The sequence below is a fragment of the Nyctereutes procyonoides genome, unplaced genomic scaffold (assembly GCF_905146905.1).
Source record: "Nyctereutes procyonoides isolate TBG_1078 unplaced genomic scaffold, NYPRO_anot_genome, whole genome shotgun sequence".
In the NCBI taxonomy this organism is placed as follows: Eukaryota; Metazoa; Chordata; class Mammalia; order Carnivora; family Canidae; genus Nyctereutes; species Nyctereutes procyonoides.
Genome location: NW_026575040.1, coordinates 9,037,856 through 9,061,493, shown reverse-complemented (window position 1 = coordinate 9,061,493; position 23,638 = coordinate 9,037,856). Strand labels below are relative to the sequence as shown.

At 39.4% G+C, this 23,638-nt stretch overlaps 1 protein-coding gene across 1 annotated transcript in view; it reads left to right on the top strand.

Annotated features, from left to right (window-relative positions):
• The window catches only part of IQCH (IQ motif containing H), a 200,814-nt gene that overhangs the window by 21,347 nt on the left and 155,829 nt on the right, over positions 1–23,638 (top strand). The window lies entirely within an intron of this gene.

Sequence of the window (23,638 nt, the reverse complement as noted above, 5' to 3'; positions counted from 1 at the left end):
AAAGTGCTTTCTTCAGAACGCAAAATATATCAAAACACAGTGCCTTCAAATTTTTAAACTAGCAATAATTGCGCCTCAGATAAGCCAATGGCTACCATGCTGCCATTGTGCAAAGCTAGAAGTTTTGAACAGGGCCCTTGGAAGGCAAGTTTCCAGGTGGCAAGGGATAGAGCCCAAGAGGTTACTGATTTTACCTGCTGGAGGCTCTTGCAATTGGATTCCTGTTTCTTCCCCAACTCCCCAAAAGTGGTAACAGCTCACCTCCTGTCAGTGCTTTAGGAACACTAACTTGATTAACCTTCATAAAGATCCTAGAGGGACGTACTATTATTGTCTTCATTTCATTGATGGAGAAGCCAAGATTCAGAAATATTAAAGAAATTGCCCAAGATGACACACTAGTAAGTGTCAGAGCCAGGATTGTGTGCCCAGAAATACAGCGATAAGCACTGTGGTACCCCCGCTTTAAATAATAGCTTCGTTGAGGTATTATTAATATACCATAAAATTTACCCTTTTAAGTGTACATTCAGTGGTTCTTAGTATATTCACCAAACTTTGCAGCCATTCCATGATACCCTTTTTTACATCGGTGTTACCCATATTTTTCCTCTATCACACTTGACAAAATTTGTAACTAGATTTTTTTAAATGTCTATTTTCCCACTAGAATATAAGCTTAATGAGGGCAGGAGCCATGTCAGTTTGTTTGTTACTATACATTGCCAGGGAATTCTCAATAAATGTTTGTTGAATGAAAAAATGAAACCGTAGAGACCTCTTAGGGTGTGCTCACCCCCATGTAGAATCAATCCAGGTTCCACTACATTCCCAAAGCAGCCCGCTTCTACCTTCATCACTGTACTTCTTACATTGAGTTGTTCAGCAGAGTATTTACTATGTGCCAAGAACTGTCAGAGACACACTGTGATAGACGATGCCAGGTCCCTGCTCTCAGAGCTTGTGTTCTAGTTGGTGGAGATAGATCGTTGATAAGAAGATACCAGATAATAATAAAGGCTCTCCTGATAACACAGAATGCCTTGATAAAGGGAGCTTGAATTTCTTATCTCCTTACTATTAACTCTCTGCCTCTGTTAAAAATTTTTTTTTCTTAAGAATCTCAGGAGGATCACTGTTGGTCCACAAGTGGAAGATTAGAGCTCTCTCGTTTATAAGGCCAATGAAACAAACTATCTGAAATTAGGACTATTTAGAATATATGGCTGCTATTATTATTCCAGGAAAATAACTATCACCAGAAATTTATTTTCCCGAAAGAGTTTTGAATCCTGGCAAATGATCACAAAGATAAGAAATCTTGTGTGTTGAACATAACCCTGGAGTTCTTTTAAATACTGTTAGCATGGGTGAGCTTCATTTAAAAGGGGCATGAACTGTTTCCTACCCAGACTTTACCTCCCGGGCCTAGATCCCTATCGTTGTTTTATTTCTAATATCAGTGACATCTGCTTAAAAATGCATAACCACTGACACACAAGACAGACCTAATTTTGCATTGTAAACTCAATGACAAACAGTGCTGTTTTGCCAGCTGTTCCTGCAAGCCTACTACACCAACTTAAAAGCTTGTATTATTAAGTTGCAGTGAAATCCAACTGGGATATTGCCACCTTTAATTGCCTACTGCCAACCTGTTCAACTAGGTAAACCCCAGTTGTTTCTTTAAGCTCTCTTTCTCAAAAGTAGATAACTATCTTTGGAATTCCACTTCATGCCAAAAACTTACACAACAATTAGGAGTTGCACGATTATAATTCCAAGTCATGATTAAGAATTGTTTCTTTGGGGATCCCTGGGTGGCGCAGAGGTTTGGCGCCTGCCTTTGGCCCAGGGCGCGATCCTGGAGACCCAGGATCGAATCCCACGTCAGGCTCCCGGTGCATGGAGCCTGCTTCTCCCTCTGCCTGTGTCTCTGCCTCTCTCTCTGTGTGACTATCATAAATAAATAAAAATTAAAAAAAATAAACTATAGTCTTTCATCCTCTTTAAAAAAAAAGAATTGTTTCTTTGGCTATATAGCTATATGCAAAAGAGTGAAACTGGACCATTTTCTCACACCATACACAAAAATAAACTTAAAATGGATTAATGACCTAAATGTAAGACCTGAAATCATATAACTCCTAGAAGGAAATAGGCAGTAATCTCTTTGACTTTGGCCTTAGCAACGTTTGTCTCCTTAGGCAAGGGAAACAAAAGCAAAAATAAGCTATTTGGATTACACCAAAATAAAAAACTTTTGTACAGCAAAGGAAACCATCAACAAAACACCAAGACAACCTACTGAATGAGAAAATATATTTGCAAATGATAAAGGGTTAATATCCAAAATATATAAAAAAACTTATACAATGAAACACTAAAAAAAATAATAATGGGCATTACATAAAAACTAAAAATGGGCAGAGCACCCGAATGGACATTTTCCTAAGGAAAACATACAGACACCCAACAGGCACATGAAAAAAATGATCAATACCAGTCATCATCAGGGAAATGCAAATCAAAACCACAATGAGATATGACCTCACACCTGTCAAAATGGTGAGAATCATAAAGATAAGAACCAAGTGTTGTGAGGATGTGGAGGAAAGGGGAACCCTGGTGTACTGTCGGTGGGAATGTAAATTGGTGCAGCCATTGCTGAGAGCTGTATGGAGGTTCCTCAAAAAGTTAAAAATAGAAATACCATATGATCTAGTGATTCCACTATTGGGTATTTACCCAAAGAAAATGAAAACACTCATTCAAAAAGATACATGAATCCCTATGTCTATTGCAGTATTATTTACAATAGACAAGATATGGAAGCAGCCCAAGTGTCCATCCACAGATGAATGATAAAGAAGAGGTGGTGTGTGCCCCCCCCCACAGTGGAATATTACTCAATCCTAAGAAAGAATGAGATGTTACCATCTGTGACAACATGGATGGACCTCGAGGGTGTTATGCCAAGTGAAATAATTCAAACAGAGAAAGGCAGATACTATATGATCTCCTATGATTTCACTTCCATATGGAATCTAAAAAACCAAGTAAACAAACAAATACCAGACTCTTAAATACAGAGAATAAACTGGTGGTTGCCTCAGGGGAGGTAGATAGAGGATGGGCAAAATAGATAAAGGGGATTAAGTTGTACAAACTTGCAGTTATAAAAAGTAAGTCACAAAGATGAAAAGTACAGCATAGGGAATATAGTCAATAATATTGTAAAAAAAGAGAATTGTTTATTAATCTTCTTTTACATTTGAAAAAGCCATATTGTGATAACTTTTCTTTACAGTGTGTCTTTGTTCCACATCAACTACCATCTCAACCTCTCTTTGGGGTACCTTAGATTATAGGCACACGTGTACTCTTACAGATAAAGAAATGATTTGAAGTAAAAACAATGAAGGAGGAAGTGGAGGAAAGAAGAGAAGAAGAAAAAGTTCATAGGCCAAGAGAGTATTTGCTTTTCTTGTTGTATCTGGCAAGCTAATTCCTATACCGTTCAGATAAAGGAGCTACTTACAAGCATGACACAGTTGGTTATGTTTGTGGGGCAGGAAGATAAGCCCATCTCATTGCTCGAGAATTATTCCCTATATTAATTCCATAAAATGGATGCCTTAGCAGTCAAACAAACCTAAAAAATTGTGATCTAATACAACGCAGCATCGTGCATTATCTGTATCTAAGATGGGAACACTCTGATTTTGTGATTTTGGATTGAATTGAGAAAGTGGTTCTCAAACTTTAATCAAAAAGAAGGTTTTAGACAGCCCAGGTGGGGGTGGCTCAGCGGCTTAGCGCCGCCTTCAGTCCAGAGTGTGATCCAGGAATCCCGGGATCAAATCCCACGTCAGGCTCCTTGCATGGAGCCTGCTTCTCCCTCTGCCTGTGTCTCTGCCTCTTTCCCTCTCTCTGTGTCTTTCATAAATAAATAAATTTCAAAAAAAGAGGTTTTGAGGACTCTGGACATTATGAAAAATAAAATGGTAAGAGATGAGAGAAGAGAAAAGAGCAGATAAGGGTTACTTCCCAGATTGTCGCTCTGAGTCCTTCCTCACTTAGCAGTTGGTGGGTGGCAGGTTTTGCCTATGAGAAGGTAGTTGCAGGCAGGTCTGGGACATGTCTGGTGTCCAACCTGGATGCCAGGTGGATGAGCCAACCACTGTGAGCTCTGTCTTCTCCCAAGAAGCCAGGCTTTACGAGAGCAGCAACTTTTAATAAAATACTGCTTCTTATCAATGGATTTTTATTGAAAGGTTTTGAAATACAGACCTAATGGCATCTAACCCCTTAATGCTTTAACAGGATCTTTAAAAATGAACATATTCTGGGCAGGCTCAGTTGGTTAAGCAACTGGCTCTTGGTTTTACCTCAGGTCATGATCTCATAGTTGTGGGAGTGAGCCCCACTTCAGGCTCTATGCTCAGTAAGGAGTCTGCTTCAGATTCTCTCCCCTGTTTACTCCCTCTCTCTTTCTCTCTCAAATAAAGTCTTTTTTAAAAAGAGCATATTCCTACTTGCCCACAATAACATTATCGTACCTAAAAAATGAGAAATAAGTCATGAATATAATAAATACTCAGGTCACACTTAAATTTCCCCAATTAATCCTCAAATGGCTTTTACCCATCCTTTATCCAAAGCTGGATCTACTAAGATATATTCATTGTATTCTATTATTTCTCAAGACTAATAATCCAAAGCAGAGATACTCTGTTCAGTTCATGGCTGTAATCCATACCCTGCCCTAAGTAGGCTCTCAATAGAGGACAACATCATGGTTAGAAGTAGGAGTTCACAGCTTGGCTCCACCTGTCCCTTGGTGGGTCACTTAGCCTCTCTGTCCGTGCCTTAATTCCTCATCTGCAAAATGGACATAAGGACAGCCCCTACCTCATAGAGCTGCTGTAAGGATAAGTGAGTTAACACATGTAAATGTGTTTATAACAGTGCCCTATGTGTGGGTGACTGTTATACAAGAGTCAATTCTTATTATTTGCTAATGAATATTTATCAACCTCAATGATGTACTTAATATGTGCCAGACACTTTAGGCATCAGCCAAACCTCTCTGCTCTCACGGAGCTTACATTCTAGTTGGGGTTGGGCAGTCATCAGGAAAAGGAAAAATGATTTGCAAAGTAAATATATAGTATGTTAGTTGGTGAGAGAAAAGCTGGGGGAGGAACCTAGGGACATTGGATGGTCTCATCTGTAAGGTGACACTTGAGCAGAAATCTAATGAACATGAGGGAATATCTTTGGCTATTTGGAGGAAGAACATTCCAGCCAGAGGAAACAGAACATGTAAAGACCCTGCCTTAGGAGTACGAATGATGCGGCAAGGTTGGGGTTTGAAGCAAACGGTCAAGAAGGAATTCTTGAGATGTCTTAGTACAAAAAGATGGTTTTATTAAAGCAGAGAACAATGTCTATGGGCAGAAAGGGCTGCTCTGGGGTTTTGAGGGCTGACCGGTTATATAGTTTCAAGTTGGGAGGGGTTAGGGATAGTGCAAGTCTCTCAGGAATTTTGAAAGCAAGGTCATTTATTACTATCTAGTAAAAACTTAATCATGAGACCCTTCAGAAGGATATCAGTGGGTCCTATGCTTGGAGGAGGACTACCAGCATATATCTTGTGGGGTATAAACAAAGGAAGTTTCTAAAGGAATTTTTATGTGTCAAAGGAGACTTGCAGGGGCACCCAGGTGGCTCAGTGGTTGAGCATCTGCCTTTGGCTCAGGTTGTGATCCTGGGATCCAGTCCCACATCAGGCTCCCTGCATGGAGCCTGCTTCTCCCTCTGCCTGTGTCTCTGCCTCTCTCTCTGTGTGTCTTTTATGAATAAAAAAATAAAACCTTTTAAAAAAAGAATTATAGTACATTATGATATTTTAGCATATGCAATACTGTTTTACTGTAACCGGTTACTATTCAATTGGTTTGCACATACATTTTTTAAAGAGGTTTATACTTTACAATGTACTATATCTATAGCTAATGAAACAAATGATTAAATGTGGTATTTGGGGCTATTTCTATCAAAAAGAAGCATCAAAAAGGGGCCCTTAGGACTACATCTTCTAAGAATATTATTTCTATGGGAAGATTTGATTAGCTACATATTTATGACTTATGGCATCTTCTCCAGAAACATAAGTTACTTATTACAAGTGCAGACTACCCAAATTTTATTATATGGTATTCCATGGTTCAATAACATTTTAAAGGTGGCATTCCAAATTTCTCATGCCTTGCTCCATGGCTTACCAGGAAATACTAACTTCTGGGCATGCAGGAGAGCCATCATTCCCTGGCCGCCAACTCATGAGGGTAGTTTATAGCAAAGGGAGAGAGGTCATAAAATTAGCAATTGGCCCATGTGCCATAAAAATTGGACAGAATGTCACCTTTGGCACATGCTACTGCTATACCCTGATGACTACGGCACTGTGGTATACTGTAATGATAACACAAACATAGTAAAAACAAAACAAAACCTTTCATCACTGGTAAGCTATTTCTTCAAATATTTTAATTTTAAGGGTACTATGTGCTAGATGGTAGACATACGTATCTCTGTGCTGTGGGAAGCTCACGGTCTCTAGGTAGGCATTCTACAGTATGAGGAGTGCCATAATAGAGGTTTAGAAAAAATGCTCTGGTAGGGTTAGGGGGGCACGCTGGAAGCTGGGGCTTTGTTGTAACCAGTAAGTACATCACCTCTAAATTCTGTTTCAAGCACAGCCGTCTGCCCTCTGTGTCCTAGGCTGCCAGCTTGCATAGCACATCCATACAATAATTCTGCAACACTTTAAGGACCTTCACTGACTTCTCACCATTTCACTATTAATCACTTTTGCCTTACTGTCCTCTTCCTTCTTAACTAGGTTAGGTTGCATGCCTGTGACAGAAATTGTTGCTTCCCTACCAAAACCCATGCCCCCTTCTGCATTATTGACAACTGTGGTTTTGTTCAGGGTGGCACACACCATGAGGAAGATCCCTCATTTCTGAGCCTTCCTTGCAGCTAAGTATGACCACGTGTCCCATCTGTCCAGTGCTCACCTAAGCAGCAGTCTCCTGGGGATTGGTTCTAGGAAATGTTTTGCTTTCCTGATGAAAGGGTACAGTCAGGGCACCTGGGTGGCTCAGCGGTTGAGCATCTGCCTTTGGCTCAGGGAGTGATCCTGGGGTCTCAGAATCCAGTCCAGCATCAGGCTCCCCGTAAGGAGCCTGCTTCTCCCTCTGCCTATGTCTCTGTCTCTCTCTGTGTCTCTCTTAAATAAGTAAAATCTTTAAAAATAATAGTAATAATAAAATGTTGGAATGAATGAATGACTTTTGTGGGGAGTAGAGGAAGAGAGATGGAGGTTAGGGGGAGGTCTCCCAGAGGACGTTGTGCCTGACCTGAGCTCAAGTTTGAGAGTAAAAGTGTGCCCAGAAGACACCGAAGAGGAGAGCAGAGGACACTCCCAGAGAGGGAACAGCTCACTCACAAGGTGGAGAGAATGTATGGATGTTCATGAGGGAATGGAGACAAGGGGACTGGAAGGTAGGAAGGGGCCAGATCATGCCCCCCATAAGGGAAACCACTGGGGGATTTGAAAGAGGTAAGAGACATCTCTTAATTAGTGATCCAATGTTCAGTCTTTCTAGAGGTTATGCAGAAGATGGATGGGCATAAAGGGGACCACATAGCAACCATCACAGAGGTCTATGTAATAATCAAGGAGGGCAAACCAAAGCAGTGCCCATGAGGATTGAGTGTAAAGGATCTGAGAGACAGACAGGAAGTTGCATCAAGAGTGTATCACCCAACATTTTTTTTTTTTAGATCTTATTTATTCATAGGAGACACAGAGAGAGGTAGAGACACAGGCAGAGGGAGAAGCAGGCTCCCCACAGGGAGCCTGATGCAGTACTCGATCCCCGGACCCCGGGATTATGACCTGAGCCAAAGGCAAACTCAACCGCTGAGCCACGCAGGTGCCCCCAACCAACATTTCTTTATAACACGGCAGCACGCTATGATGGAAAAAGACTTTGAAGTCCGAGACATAAATCAAATCCTGTCTCCTCACTTTGGGGTTGTAGGACCCTGAGAAGTCCCTCAACTAATTATCCTCAATGGTAAAGTAGTAAGAATATCACATACTCCCTAATGTCCTTTTATTCTCTTTTTAAAAGATTTTATTTATTTGAGCGAGCAAGAGAGAGAACCCAAGTAGGGGGAGGACGGAAGGAGAGCCATAAGCAGGCTCCACACTGAGCACAGAGCCTGCCGTGGGTCTTGATCCCACCACCCTAAGATCAGGACCTGAGCCAAAAATCAAGAGTCAGATGCTCAACTGACTGAGTCATCCAGATGCCCTCCCCTCTTTGTCCTTTTATTATTTTTTTTAATTTAAATTCAATTAGCCAACATAGTACATCATTGGTTTCAGCTGTAGTTTTCAATAAGTTATTGGTTGCATATAATACCTGGTGCTCACCACATCCCTCTGGTCCTTTTAAAGACTAAAGCGAATCAGTCGCGCATTAGGACAGTACCCACCTATTACAGTGCCTGGCACCAAACGGGTCTGAATAAATGTTAGCTCTCTTCCCCCAACGTTTCCCATAGTCTACAATTCAACTCCTATAGTAATCAGAAAACAGGAGGGGCACATCTGACTGGAAGTAGTTAAGTCTTAAGGTTTTGTGAACCTGAGGCAGTTAGGCAGCAGCTGGGCAATTTCGAAGCAGCTTGGAGTTAAGTGGTGCTTTAATTGTGGGTCCCTTCCAACCCTAGCAGGGAGGTAAGAGGGGCTGTCCTAAAGCATACAGCGCTAGAGTTGAAACAATAACCCAACAATAAATAGATTTGAATCACACTTTAATTTTAAATACGACTTTTTACTTTAAAAAAATTTTTTTGGACACAAAAATATAGAATGAAATCCATGTACCAACGTCCAGGGTGAATAGTTACATAATTTTACAGTTCTTATTTCATCTCTTCCTCCATATTTTTTGGTGCAATCCTTTTTTTTTTTATTTATTGATTCATGGGAGACACACAGACATAGGCAGAGGGAGAAGCAGGCTCCCTGTGGGGAGCTCATTGGGGGACTTGATCCCAGGACCCCCAGATCATGACCTGAGCCAAAGGCAGACGCTCAACCGCTGAGCCACCCAGGTACCCCTTTGGTGCAATCTTTTAAAGCAAATCCCAGAAATTGTATCGTTTTACCCTTAAGCACTTCAGATAAGGACTTAAAAGAAAAAAAACCATAACTATTATCACATCTAACACATTTAACAATATATTAATACCAGAGAATTCCCAGTCCCTGTTCCATTTCCCCCAATTGTCTTATAATTGTTGTTCTAATGTTTGCATGAAGATGTAAATAAGGTCCACACAGTGCATTTGCATCTCAGTTTATCCACATTACCCCCTCATTTAAAAAATGCCACTTATCTGCAGAAGAAACCAGGTCATTTGTCATTGAGGTTTTTCTTTGCTGTTTGGATTTGGCCGATTGCAATCTCATGGTGTCATTTTATGTTTTCCTCTGTCCCTAGTATTTATTGTAAACTAGTGGCTTTGTCTAAAATCTTGACCAGATTCGGGTAACATCTTTTTGGCAGAAATAGGTCATAGGTGGTGCTGTTTACGTCCCCTTACAGGATATCAGGAGGCAATTTCTTTTTTTCTTCTAAAGATGTTAAGATTGATCAGTGAGTCTGAGTATTACTGGCTTGATCTAGCCTTTATAAAATTCCTCTAATGGTATTAGTAACCACTGATGTTTGCCTAAATACATTATTTCATTAGGGATTGCAAAGCAGTGATTTTTATAAATTCCACCATTCCTTCTGCATTTATTGGTTCTATGAAGAACTGTCCCTTACCAACTCTTTGGTTCATCTGAAAAATAGATTTCTCAGAAAAACAGGATAAACGCTTGATACTTTCCCTTTATCTGCTTTCAAACTAATGTATCAATTTTATCAAGTAGTTTTTTTTGCAAGAGGGGGAAAAACATTAAGAACTCATGGGTCTTTATATATATGAAGTGTTTCAATCCGTTACAGTCATTATGTTTTGGCCAGTAGGCTCCTGAGTAGTGCTTTATCATTGCAAGATATTTACTGTACATTAGTCATGTCCCTCACAAACAACCACGTGAAGGTAGGTATTATTACCCAGCTTTACAAATGAGAAATCCAGACCACATGGCTTGAACCACAATTTGAGATCTATTCTTTCCACTAAATATAATAATGGTTGGAAGAATTAGAGTGTTAAAGGTGACTGGATTCTTCCTTTTTTTTTTCTTCTGGTTTTAAGATTAAACAGAAGTCTTTAACCAGTGGGAATATGATATTAAGCAGTATACACTTTAAAAGGCATTACTTGGGGCAAACACTGTTGAGAATAATGTTATGCTGATAATACTGTAACTTAGTAAATAGCCCGTCTCAACTTTGTTTGTGAAGCATTTCGATTTTGATTACTCTGTGTGGGATCTACTGCTCAGATGTATGTCATTTTATGGTCTGCCCATGTCTGGGGAGCTGATATTACACGCTGCCTAGTGTTTTTAATTCAGAACTTCTTTGAATAGAAACCTTAGCCTCTTATGTTTAAACCCTCGTTTTAATAGCATAAGCTATTTCCTTCTTAGATAGCTTTGTGGGCATAGTAATAAAATAAATACCACAAAATCACTGATGAGATGAAAATTGAGCTCCCTGCTTCTGTGCAGCCATGTAGGTAAAACAGTAATTGGCTCTGATAATAACTTTTGTTCTTACAAACCAAAGTCTAAATGAGAGTCACATTTGATATATCTGCTTGTAATTACTATCAAAAGGAGAGAATTCAAGGTTTGGATTGTTTAGTGACATAGATAAAGTAAATCACTGCCTTTTCTTGATCAATTTAAGAAAAATGTCTGAAAATTATTTTTGATATTAATCTTACTGTTGGTAAAAGTTATCTTCTGGAGTTTGCTCTTCTGCTTAATGGAATGATTGATTTTGTTTTTCTTTTTTAAATTGACAACTATTTTTCTTGAAAAAAATCTTATTACTGGGTCTGCTAAAGAAGATTATGCTTTTAAGTGTTTTCCTATATATCTCTATAGGTGGTCTGTGAAACACTTTTAGGTTATGAATGTATTTGGTAGTGATTTGTAGTGGAACCATTTGATACATCAATGTTATTTAAATGTAGGCTCTTTTAATAGGTTTTTAAAAGGAAAATTTCATCATGTGTTATTACTATTTTGGTATACACATGTTTTGGTGCCAAAATAGTAAATATTAGAATATTAATAATTTTAAACAACCTCTCCCATTGCTTTAGAAGCCAACTAATACATAATTGGTATTACAGCCAATTCTTTTGGTCTTTTCTTTGGATTTCCATTTCCATTTGGATTTCCTTCCATAAAGATCTACATCCATTGCCACAGAAATACAAAAAGGAGCAGAGAACTGGATTTTTATGCCACTTTTACCAATGATTCTGTATTTGATAATATCCTCCTTCCACCACTACTATAGCCACACAAAGTTGATGAAGCATAATAAAACTAAGAAAACGGCTATGGCCCACCGAGCCAATGATTCAAGAATTAAAAAGTTCTAACAAAGCTTAGACATGATAGATGAAGCTATTACCACCAGTGTATCCTGGGTTCACATTTTAAAAACACTCTAATTACAGAAACCACATCCAGTCAATATAATACATATTAGCAATTTCCTAATCCTTAGTAGGATGGAAATTATTCTGAAAGTTTAATTAAGAAGGAAAAAATTATGTTCAGGTATTAATTTCAATAAAAGAAGCACTCAGCTTCCATGCAAAAGCCCTGGAGTAGTGCTGTGAGTGTGGGTTACCCATAGAAGGAAAGCGGTTTATAAATAGGCACTGCATTGTTTTTGCAGCCCCTGTACTTTCAGGAGAAGGAAAGAGATATGCTTTACTTGCAACCTGTATCCCTGCATGGGTTAAATAAAGCGGACAGCTGAGGGCAGTTATTTAGAGATTTGGCTTAAAAACTGCTATTAAAAAAAAAAAAAGGTTTGGAGTCTGTGTTAAAAAATAACTTATCTGGACAGCCACACATTCCGTAGGTATTTCTGGAGGCTTCCCCCTCACTTTGACCTTAGGCACAGCCCATTTATGAATGCGTATGATCAAATAAATAACTAGTTCATGAACTAATCTTCCTGATTGCCACAACCATCTTAACAATTGCACTAGATCACCCCCAGAACTAAGACTTTCTCAAAGGAAATTTTTTTTAATTGCTCACAACACCTCCTTTTTCAAAAAGTCACAAAGGCTGGGTATTTTAAGATTCCATTTTTATAAAATGCCCAGAATGAGCACATCTAAAAGATAGAAAGTAGACTAGTAGTTGCCAGGCCCAGAAGGAGGAGCAAATGGGGAGTGATTATTAATGGGTATGAGGTTTCTTTTGTGGGGCGAGGAAAAAATGTTCTGAAATTAGTAGTGGTGTTTGCCCAACTTTGTGAATATGCTAAAAGCCACTGACTTACCTACTTTTAAAGGTGTGAATTTTATAGTATGTGAATTATATCACATGGCCTCAGAAACTCTCGGTAATGTCAAATTTAAGTGTCAGCTTACCTTTGAGCACCAAATCATAGAATGCCAACGCTGGGGAGGGTGTGTATGGCAGGGGGGTGTGGGGGTGGAGGAGGGTAAGGGCGGAGTTTGGAGGGTAGGGGTAAGGTGAATAGTTCTTCAAGAGACGCTCAAGTCTAATTGCTGCATTTTGCAAAGAAATTGACTTTCAAAGATAGAAAGTGACTTACCCAAGGTAACATGCAAGCAGTCCAGGGGAAGGCAAGACTAGAACCTAGGTCTCTCCTCTTTTTCACCACCACCGTACTATCTTCTCTGGTGGTTTATAGTTAGGCATCTCAGCAGTAACTAATTTGAATTATTTAAAATGAGGAACACCTGGTTCAAGCGCCATCCTTTTATTTTTTTTTCTAATGAACGCACACGTTTTTCCTATAGATAGCAAGATCCCTGTGAAGGAGTAAATAAATGTGTTGGGGTAAATTCACCAGTCCAAAGTGAGATTTACCTGTAAATGTCCCTTGAGGAAAGTGGCCACATTAGCAGACCAAGAGAGCCCTCTACCTGTGTATTTGTAGTATAGATTTCATTGGCAAAATCCTTGACCTGGAAAGCTAAAAATAAATCGAGACCAGGTAATCTGGTCCTTTGTCCACCTTGGTTGGCTTCTGGTATTATTTTGGAGCAAATGAGTGGTGTCCAAGGATATATTTGTTCGAGTAATAGGATATACAGAGGAAAATATACAGAAATTTCCATTTCTGTGAATAAACAGACCAATTAGCAGCCTATATATATATGTATATATATAATTTTTTGAAATAAGAATGACGTTAAAATAATTATTTTCAGAGAACTTCACACTCCTTTGAGAATATATATGTCAGTAAGCATTTTTGTTCATTCAGCATGAAAGTTTCATTGTTTCTTTGTTTCAGCGAAAGATAGGGTTGAATGTAAAAATCATGCAGGATCCTGAAAACATTCACCACAGAGCTGCTGTAAATGCGAACTATGGAATCAGTTTGCCATATATTAATCAGAGAAAAGCATGTGTAAGTAATGAGTTGTTTTAATGAGCTCTTAATTTTTTTAAGAATCAAAAGTCATATATAAGATACAATGTAGATTTTAAGTAAAGATTTTGATCCTTAGAATTTTGGGGGGATGAAATGGAGAGGCTTTCATCCTGTTTATAATCACAAATGATTAAAACTGTGTAAATCTATTTTTTTAAAGATCTATTTGTAGCCCATTAAAATTTCTCTGTTTTAGCTGATGTTCCTAAATAATCTGGTATCATAATTTTAACTAGGATGAAATAATTTAACAACAAAAAGAATGAATAGAGAAATTTTACATATTTTATTCTTCGATAGTTGGCTTACCACCAGAAAAAAAGAATACAGCAGCATTGTATCGGCTTCAATGGCATATAATCATCCAGGACATAAAAATTAAGAATATTATTCTAAATCTGAAGCAAGTATGGATTCATTCTCTGTCAGCAAAATGATGGGAGGGAAGAAAAATCAAATGGAAATTGGCATTAAGTGATCTCAGAGACTGTGCCTATATTTGCCATTGACTGGCTGCAAGGACTGCGCTTTCTATGTTGTGGGTTTTTCTTAGGAGATTTAAAAGTAGTGCTTCATTTTCATTGAGAAATTATTTGATTTGTGATTATTTCTAATACTGAAAACAACCACTGAGGTGACACCTATACATTTGTAAATACATTCTTAACCTTTGGCTTCTCTCAAAAGCTCTTAAATGTACACTTTGGGAAAATCAAAACTAAAAAAAGGTGCATTTTAGAATTAGATTGCAAAACCATTTCTAACCAGCATTAATCTTCTAAATTTCCTGCACAGACATTTTCATCTGCCTACTTCATTCGTGTAACTCTGAAATATATTTTTTAGTTTCTTTCTTTGTGCTTTATGTTATTCTAACAGGTTTGGCTTAAGAGCACTTTATCACAGAAATACTTCTATAGCCTAAGAAATAACCAGAAAGTTAGATATTTTTATTCCTGCTGAAACTTTATTTAAAATGTCACTGTGAATAATGTGAAAGGGTTTTTATCTGCTTCCCATGAGCCCAAAGCCCTTGAAATAAAAATATTATTTCTCTGGCTGCACAGACGGAAGCAGATTTCTCTTGTGTTGTTGGTTGCCCTCCTTCAATCTAGAATTAATATTGGCTTAGCTGGTGGAGTGCTGAGGCTTTGTAGCCCAAGGCAACTGCTGCATTTCCAGCAAACTTTTCCTGATGAGTATCGAATCGAAGTTTAAAAAGGCACATCTCTAGATTTAGAGAGGATTATGCTTGACTTTAATGAATGTGAGTGACAATTCAGACATAAACAAGAATTCAAAGTTATATCCAAAATTTGGGGCAGAACCTTAGCCATTTGTTATATTTTTTCCTTAATTCCTAAGAGGATGAGTGCTTTGATTATTGTGCCCATGAACTTCAAACACAGAGGGTTTGGGAAAGCACTTTGCCGAGCACGATATATAGATAATATACACTCATTTGATGTATTAAAGATCCTTTTTTTTTCCCCACTAAACTTGACTCCATGAAAATCTACACCAGAGGGCTTTAGAATGTATGTACATTATATACATTTTGCTCAATCTGACTGTTAGCACTTCAATCAAAATAGTTGATACTATCGTTTCGTGTTGCTATATGTATATATGATGGTAGTAACTGAAAATCAGTATTTTCATTTTGGATTTATAAAAAAAGAAACACTGTGCCCAAAAGTCCCGTTAGAGAAATATTCCGGTATTGGTTTTAAACAATCACATAGAGCATTTGGGAACAGATACAGTCGTGATTTACCACTTAACAAAAATGTTTTTGAAAGCCCTTCCCCAAACTGAAGCAATGTGTCTAGTGTTGTGATGTATAGTTAATTAGAAAGGCAGCATCAAGGCTAATCGCTTTTTAGAGCTACTCTAAACACTCCAAGGGGATGATGATTTGGCTGCCGAGGGCCATGTGTTTCCTTACTTCTTATGAAATTTGTCAAAAGCCTGTAAATAATCTTTGACATTTTTGACAGAGCAAATTTCAATATGTAGTTGATTTACATGATTAGTTCCTAGAAACTGGTATTTTCTCCATTTTATGAGAAGTATATCCTTCTTGATCATAAAGGGGCTGGTGCAGAGATTTTAGAGCATTGAAAGTACATATACCCCAGACACACACACACACACACACACACACACACACGTGCGCACCTTCAGAATTTTATATCCTGTTACTATATGTAAAATCAGTACTTTTACCAAAACAGTACTAAAAGTGGAACTCACTAATGATTTTTTCCAATATCTTAAATCTGCCAAATTATACAATAACCACAAGAGCCCTCTAACAGGTTTTAGAGTAGAGCCTCAAAGGCAGGGAGAGACAAGAAGAAATCTCTGATACATCAGCTTCGCACTTCCTCACTGACATGCAGTTCCAGTTAGACTTTCCAATGCAACATGCTACACAAAATTTGACTTTGATTTATTTCATTTAAATAAAAAAGGTTTCTTACGAGGCTTGAAACATGTATCTGTTAGCATGAATTTTAAAAGAACAATTATGAATGCATAACAAAATAGCCAAACAAAACATTGCTTTGAATCGCTGCACAAATAACTCTGATTATAACTGTTATGACCTAGAAAAGAATCGTAAAACCATTTTTCTTGTTGGCAACATATGAGTTGCTGTAGAGTTATATGCAGTTCTTTGGTCCCACTTTCCAAATAAATAAATATATAATGCAATGTAAACTTAGAATCCTTTATTTATTCATGAGGTTGAATTTAATACTATTATGATTTCTCGATTTTATGAGTCATACGTTATGCGGTGTTTTTCACGAACTTAGTTGGGTAGCAACCACACTTCACAAATCATAGTTTCATTCTTTACTGTTTCACTTGGGGTGTACATAGTAATCTCTCTCGTGAAAGTACATCCATTTCTGAAATGATAAAATAATGAAAAGTGAGGCAATTGTGTTTGTGTCAAATGATTAGAAGAAGCACCAGAAGAAAGGGGCGAGGGGCGGGGGGGCGGTGTTGGGGGTGGGGTGGGGAAGAAGGACTATTTCAAAACATGATTGTGTTTTAAGCCCATGCATATGGCCACAATTACAGTCACAACGTAATTTGGCAATGGTAGCAGAATTAGATTTAAACAAATTGATGTTACACTGCAGTAATTCAGAATGAGCTTGTTGCATTTATAAACCATAACAAGAAGCAGAGTGAATTAATAAACCCTTCTTGTCACTAAAAATAAAAAAGGGAATAATTGCTGAGCCGGAGTTAACAGATGAGTATAGTCAGCATCCTTTCAGCCTAGATACGAGAAAGTGAAGGTCACCCCCATCTCGGATGACAAAGAGGGAACATTTTGTTGGTAAACAAATTAATCTTTTGAAAGGTCGCCATTTGTTTTAAGTTTTTATCCAGTTCTTGTCATCTGGAATCAGAGATTGACTGTCATTTCACCAGGCAGGGGTGCAGTTGAAGCAGACAAAGCTTGCTTCTGTACATATCAGCATTCCTTGACAAAACTCGGTGCCTGATTGTGATGCTATGGGCTGCTGGTTTACAGCTGTCTCCGGACAAGAATGGAGGCCCACCCCTGAATTCCAATAAGATGGGGCCTGCATATTCCGCCTGCTGTAAGCTGGCCCTCTGCCCACAAGTAAAATGTATTGTAGTTCAAGCCAGCAATTATCTCTTTTACTTCCTTCTGTGCTGCTTCTGTTCCTTTTTCCCAAAAACAGATGTGGGTATTCACTCAAGTTCTGCGTCTATTCTTTCTCACACCTGCCGGGTCAGAATTTTGACAGAGGTAGAGTCCGAGGGAGCCAGCAGACAACAATCAGATGGAGTTTCTTCGAGAACAGTTTAAGTAGAGAATGTTGTTTTTTTTTTTTTTTTTTTCCAGGAAACGTGGAGTCAGCATCTTGGTCCCCCTCCCTTTCGCCAGGAGCATTTGGTAAATTAAATTAGTGGAACAAAAGGAAAATAGCTTTAAAAGACATTCAGAAATGCCATATCCTATTTATGACACACGGTCACTACCCAAGCGCTGCGAAGGCACGCACAGCAGCCACTTCTGTCACTCAGGAGAGCTTTCTCTCCAGGTTGCTTAGAGTTTTCCAGAGAACAGGGACTCCTCGCATTCCTCCTGATTCCTAAAACGTCTCCCACCAATATGGCAGTGGTGGTGGTGGTGGAAGGGGTAGTGTCTTGCCTTTGAAGGTGGCTGCTGTTTAGCACTCTAGTTCCACCTGGGTTTTGCGTCCTGGAAAAGCTGAAGGATGTGGTGGGCCTTTTGTCATTGGCTGCTTTCAGGATCTGTCACAAAAGCCCTATATGACTCTGAGAGTAGGAAAAGGCTAGGCCCTGGTGGTTGGGTAATGTTCACAAAAAATCCAGTGGCAGGAAGTTCCCTAACTTCTTGAGAATGGTGTTTCCTGAGTTTCTGTGCTGAGATGCAGCAGGCTTTCCCAGACCAACCCTATGCTGAACTCCAAGCACTTGCTGGCTCTCACTGGAGGGATTCAAGGCCAGAATGCCTGGGGTGAATCTTGCCGGATGAGGGACCCCCCAGAAATAGCCTGCATTGTTTCATGGGGAAAATGTCCATAATAAGAGTATCTCATAGGATCATGTTGAGATTTAAATGATAGAATCCAAAGCACTTAGCAAAGTTCCCAGTACAAATAAGTGCTCTGGAAACAATAGTTGTGACTAATAGCAATTTTCGCAGATTGTATTGTGCCATGTTTTATATTGGCGTTTAAAACTTGCATTAAAAAAAATAAAACTTGCATTAATGTAGGGGCTGAGGGAGAGAACCAAAATATTACTGAAATAGCTGCCAAGGATTCTACTTAATACTTCCTTCGATGATGCCTTCCTTCCCTCACTGTTATGAGGGCAGAGACCTTGCTGTCTGTTCCATTTGCCGGTCTTTCAGATCTTCCACTGCCCCAAGCAGTGTTTTGCACATAACAGGTGCTCAGCAAAGGACTGGTCTGTCTCTTCCTGCATCCAGTCTCTGATTAAAAACTAAGTGACCCCGATGCATGCCAGAGTCTAGGAGTGAAGAAACGATGTTGCTGAACCGGTCACCCTGGGTGTACCCTGGTTGCACAGGGCATCCTCCCACTGAGCCATCCTAGAGAATCTTCCTAGTGAAACATCCTTGCTCCTGGATTCCTGCAACAGCCTTGCCACCAACTAGATGTTTCCAAGAGCAAGTTACTCCACCTTGCTCATTCCCATCTTCCTGGGTTATAAAATGGGGATGTTGCATTGGAGACAGTCTGGTGTGGTGGGAAGGGTGTGGAGTCCAGTGGATCAGTTTGGGTCCTATCTGCCATATTCCATTTGTCCAACCCCTGGCAAGCAAATGCAATCTTAAGGCCTCAGTTTCCTCTCCTGCAGAGTCAGGATAGTGGTGCTCATTAGGCAAGGGGATCCTGGAAATTATAGATAAAATAACATTGCTGGCATGTAATAGGTACCTAATACTGCTCGTACCTTTGTGAAGAATGAGCTAATATTAGAAATCTCATCCTTCCTTCCCCTTCTTCACACCTGTGCTCCCAGAAAAGGATCTGATTTGGCTCCTTTCACACTCCAGTATAAATGAGTAATAAGGCTTACTGATCTCATTTTCAAACTGTTTTGGGAAACTCCATTGAGTTTCAGGGAGACTGCAAACATTTAATGCATATTTAATTTTTTTTGATAAATATTTGAACCATTTTAAATTGCAATAAAGAACAACACAGACATACTTAAGTTAGGTACCAAATCTTCATACACGCTAGATACCATCCATGGGTTAGTTTGTGCTGTCAGGTCAGTTGTGTGGGTGCGTGGGCGTACGCACACATGCACATTTGAACTTCTTACAAAGGTGTTTTTTAATTAGAGTATATCTTTGTATGAGTCACATTTTGAAATTCAGATCTGCTCATATACACTCCTTAAGAATCATACAAATAAGACAGAACATAAAGACTTCTAACTCTGGGAAATGAACTAGGGGTGGTGGAGGGGGAGGAGGGCGGGGGGTGGGGTGAATGGGTGACGGGCACTGAGAGGGACACTTGACGGGATGAGCACTGGGTGTTATTCTGTATGTTGGTAAATTGAACACCAATAAAAATTAATTTATTAAAAAAAAGAATCATACAAATAAATAAGTGAAGGTTAAGTAAGCAAATACACGTCAAGGTCTTAAAGCAGTGACTGGCCCCTACGAACCATTCAACTGGTGTTAGCGTTACAACACATGTGTGTTACCGTGCATTCAAAGCCAGGCAAGTTCTCTGGAGCTCACATTTGGCAGCGTAATAGTCAATGGTGCAATTACAATAATACACATTGCACTGTGATAATACAGCATCATCTCGTTGCTGATTTTAGGTTTGACTTGGTTCTCACCTGGTCAGAAATGTGCTGTACAATCTCCATTTGGCAGTACAGGGTTGCCGTGTTACTTTGCTCACAGCTCTACATGAGAGGTCAGCAATAAAGCATCCTCTTAACATTTGGACTCAACATGCAAACAAAATCAGATTGTTCTGCAGTTGAGTGACTATCTGAAATAGGAGGGTTGCCGAGATAACCGAGAAGAAATTTAAGTGGGACAAGATGGAGTATCTTACAATGTGACAGGACACATTTGAAAAGTACTTCCAACCCCTCAATAATAAGAGCACTTACTAAACTGTGCCAGACACCATGCTAAGGGCTTTCCGTACACTCTCACATTTAACCCTTATACCTATAAAAACAGGTGCTATTATTATAACCATTTTACACATAAGAAAAGTGAGACTAAGATTAAGCTACTCACCCAAGGCTACGAAGTAAGGAAGGGGAGTTAGGATGCAAATTATTTATGAAATCTACTGGACAAATCTCAATAAATGAAGTACTCACCAATCCTTAATTACTAGTTGTTAGATATTGTCAGTGATTCCATTTTGAAATGGAAAATTCCTACTATTCTTTAAAGCTTCTGGATGATTTTAATTGAGGGAATTCCTGAGATTATAAACACCATAACAAATCGTTAGCTGTTTGAAATTCCTTATCCGTTGGTGTCAGAATGTTCTCCATCTTGTGTATGCAAGAAAAAATACAGAAATAAATTGTATGCTGAGGTGGATGTAAGGTGAAAGTTATCATCTATAACTCTTGACTTCTTAATTTGCCTTCATCAGGACAATCTGTTTCCAGTGTTGATTTACATATAATATACTTATTTGCATATATAATTCAACATATAGAATTATATTAGACTGTACAAAACTTGCATTTATTTACATATCAGCATTCTATTCAAGGTTGCCTTTGAAAGATAGCTTCCACTACTGAAAATAAATTTGGAAATCTTTGGCATGGAGTATTACTTCTCCCATGGGTTTTTGGTTTTTAACAAGAGTAAATCCTCTATTTAATTAAACCAAAGGAGTTAGACTCTATTAAGGGATTTCAAGCATGAGTGGACAGGGAGAAGGGAGATTTGGGGATGTAGGAAGAGAGCCTTTCACTGCCCTGGCATCATCCCAGGTCAGCAGCCACCTGCTAACCAGCTAGCCTTGCTTCCTGATGTGATCTAGAGCCTTTGGGCTTTGTGACTTGGGCTTTGGACTTGAGTTTTGGTAGCTAGGAGACTATGTTTCAAACCTCATAATTGCACTTTGAAGCAAAAATTACATAGTTAGTAGAGCCTGACTCAGCTCTATGATAGGTTGAGGGCATCAGGGGTCCATGGATAGAACTATATTTCAATATACTTGGTTTCCATTGTATACTGTCTTATGAATTTATGAAAACATTATTCTGAGAAGGTGTGTGTACGTGTCACCAGAGTCCCAAAGGGGTCCCTGATCTCCCCTCCCCCGCCCCCACAAATTAGAACTCCCCGTGATAGATTTCCTTCTCTTTCACACAAATATCCAGTGTGGGGCAAAGTGTATATCAGAACAGAGAAGTATACTAAAAACTCTGTAATCTCTATGGATAAATGACCCACTTCTCTTAGTGGATGGTATAGGAGACCTACCAAAGAAGTGGATATATCCACTTATGAAAATCTACCACTGCAGATTTTCATAAGAATTGCATCATTGTGAGAGAAAATATAAAACCTCCTGTTTTCCTCTAACCACAGTGGCTTTTCCACTACAAGGAGGAAAAATGGAACTGCTACATAAGAGGTAATACTTGCATTATTAGACTGAGCATTCTACTTGGAATGAAGCAAAGGAAAAATATTATAGCAAGTAGCATAGTAACATTAGCCACAAGAGAAATGGGCCTAATAGAATTGTTTTTATCATGGCCCAGGTTAATTATCCACTGAGAGGTACTTGAGATGAATAAATACAATTGCTGTGTTCTCCAATATTCTAACCCATTGTACCTTAAACTGTACTTGAATTCAAGTATACATTCCTAGCCTTTTAAAACCCCATTGGTAGAACAGAAGTAAGTACCCATAGACTCGAGTAATTCACCCTATACTTTCTTTAAAAGCATCCCCTCTGAATCAGAATGTGTAATGTAAGCCCAGAAGACGCTTATTTGGAGGAGATCCTTCTCGTTAGGCTATAAAGTTGGGACAATATGCCACCAAAATATCTAATTTATATAGTCTTTTGATTTCCATCTCTATCTGTAATGATAGCCTGAATAAATCTGTTTTGTGGTTGGCAACCATGAAGTCTAGAAGCAGTCATGAGCATTTCAGTGGAAAGAACCATAGACCAAGAGGAAACTAAGGGGACGTGGACACTAATCGGGCCCCACCACTGCTGTAATAGTCACGCTGTCATGAGAACATCACTGAGTCTCTAAGGACTGAGATGCCCCACCTGTATTCTGAGAAGACAAATTGGCTTGTTCAGAGTCCTTGTCGTCAGGGCCACTGCTCCGATTCTGTGATTCCCAGATCAATGCTGCCTTGGCACCTTGGGAACTGCCAGTCTCTCAGGGGAGAGGAAGGGTACTGCATCAAGATAGGCCTTGGAGGAGCTGGTGGGTGTGGCTGAGAGGAGAGGCCTGCTTTGGAAGCACTGGAAGCTCTGCATGCAAAGGCAGAGGTCTCTATTCCTCTGAACAGAGAGGGTGGCTTGGAGCTTGCCCTAATCATCTTGATTTTTTATAAAGGGAAAAACCCAAAAGACATGGCTGGATGGGTAAGGCCAATGGATGGTTGGCCTTGAATGGGCTACTGAAATCTACTTGTGTGATCTCATCCTTGATCATAAAGAGAAGGGCTGAAGGCAGTTACTGAAATTAGATCACTATTCCAGATGCTCTAACTGAAGGGCAGCTTTAGAATTCTCCTGAACAATCTCTCTACTTGATGTCCTCATTGGTTACTAAACTTTATTTCCTCTCTCTTTGGCCATAAAGGTTTCTCGATTAGATTATCTAGCGTTATCTCTTGAGCTTGCTCAATGTTCATGAACCGGCCTATTTAAAGTTCTACAGGCAGCCTTCCCCCTGACCATTTACATCCAGCTCTGTCCCTGTCTTATGAATGGCCACTCAGAGCTGCCAATCTAGCCAGATGGATGCTGAATACTTCCCCACTGCTACCTAGGGCTCTACAGGAACCCCATCCCTAATCCTCACATCTCACCTCTCCCTCCAGTGTTAGTCCAAAGCAGGATCTAGGGCAAGATTTGTGGAGGCAAGAGAGCCGGGGAGAGCACCAGGGTGACCGACTCCTGGCAAATGCTGTCTGCCCTCCCCTCCTTTCCCCCTGCATACCTTTTCCACACACCCCTTCCTCACTGCCAGTTACCAGCCTCAGCACTGGACAGTGTGAGCCCCACCACCCCAAAATCACCTACTTGCTAACTCACTCCCAACTGTTCTTGCAAAGAAATGCCTGGGGGACTGTCTTCATCTGAGTGTCTTCTAAGTTACGGAGGTGT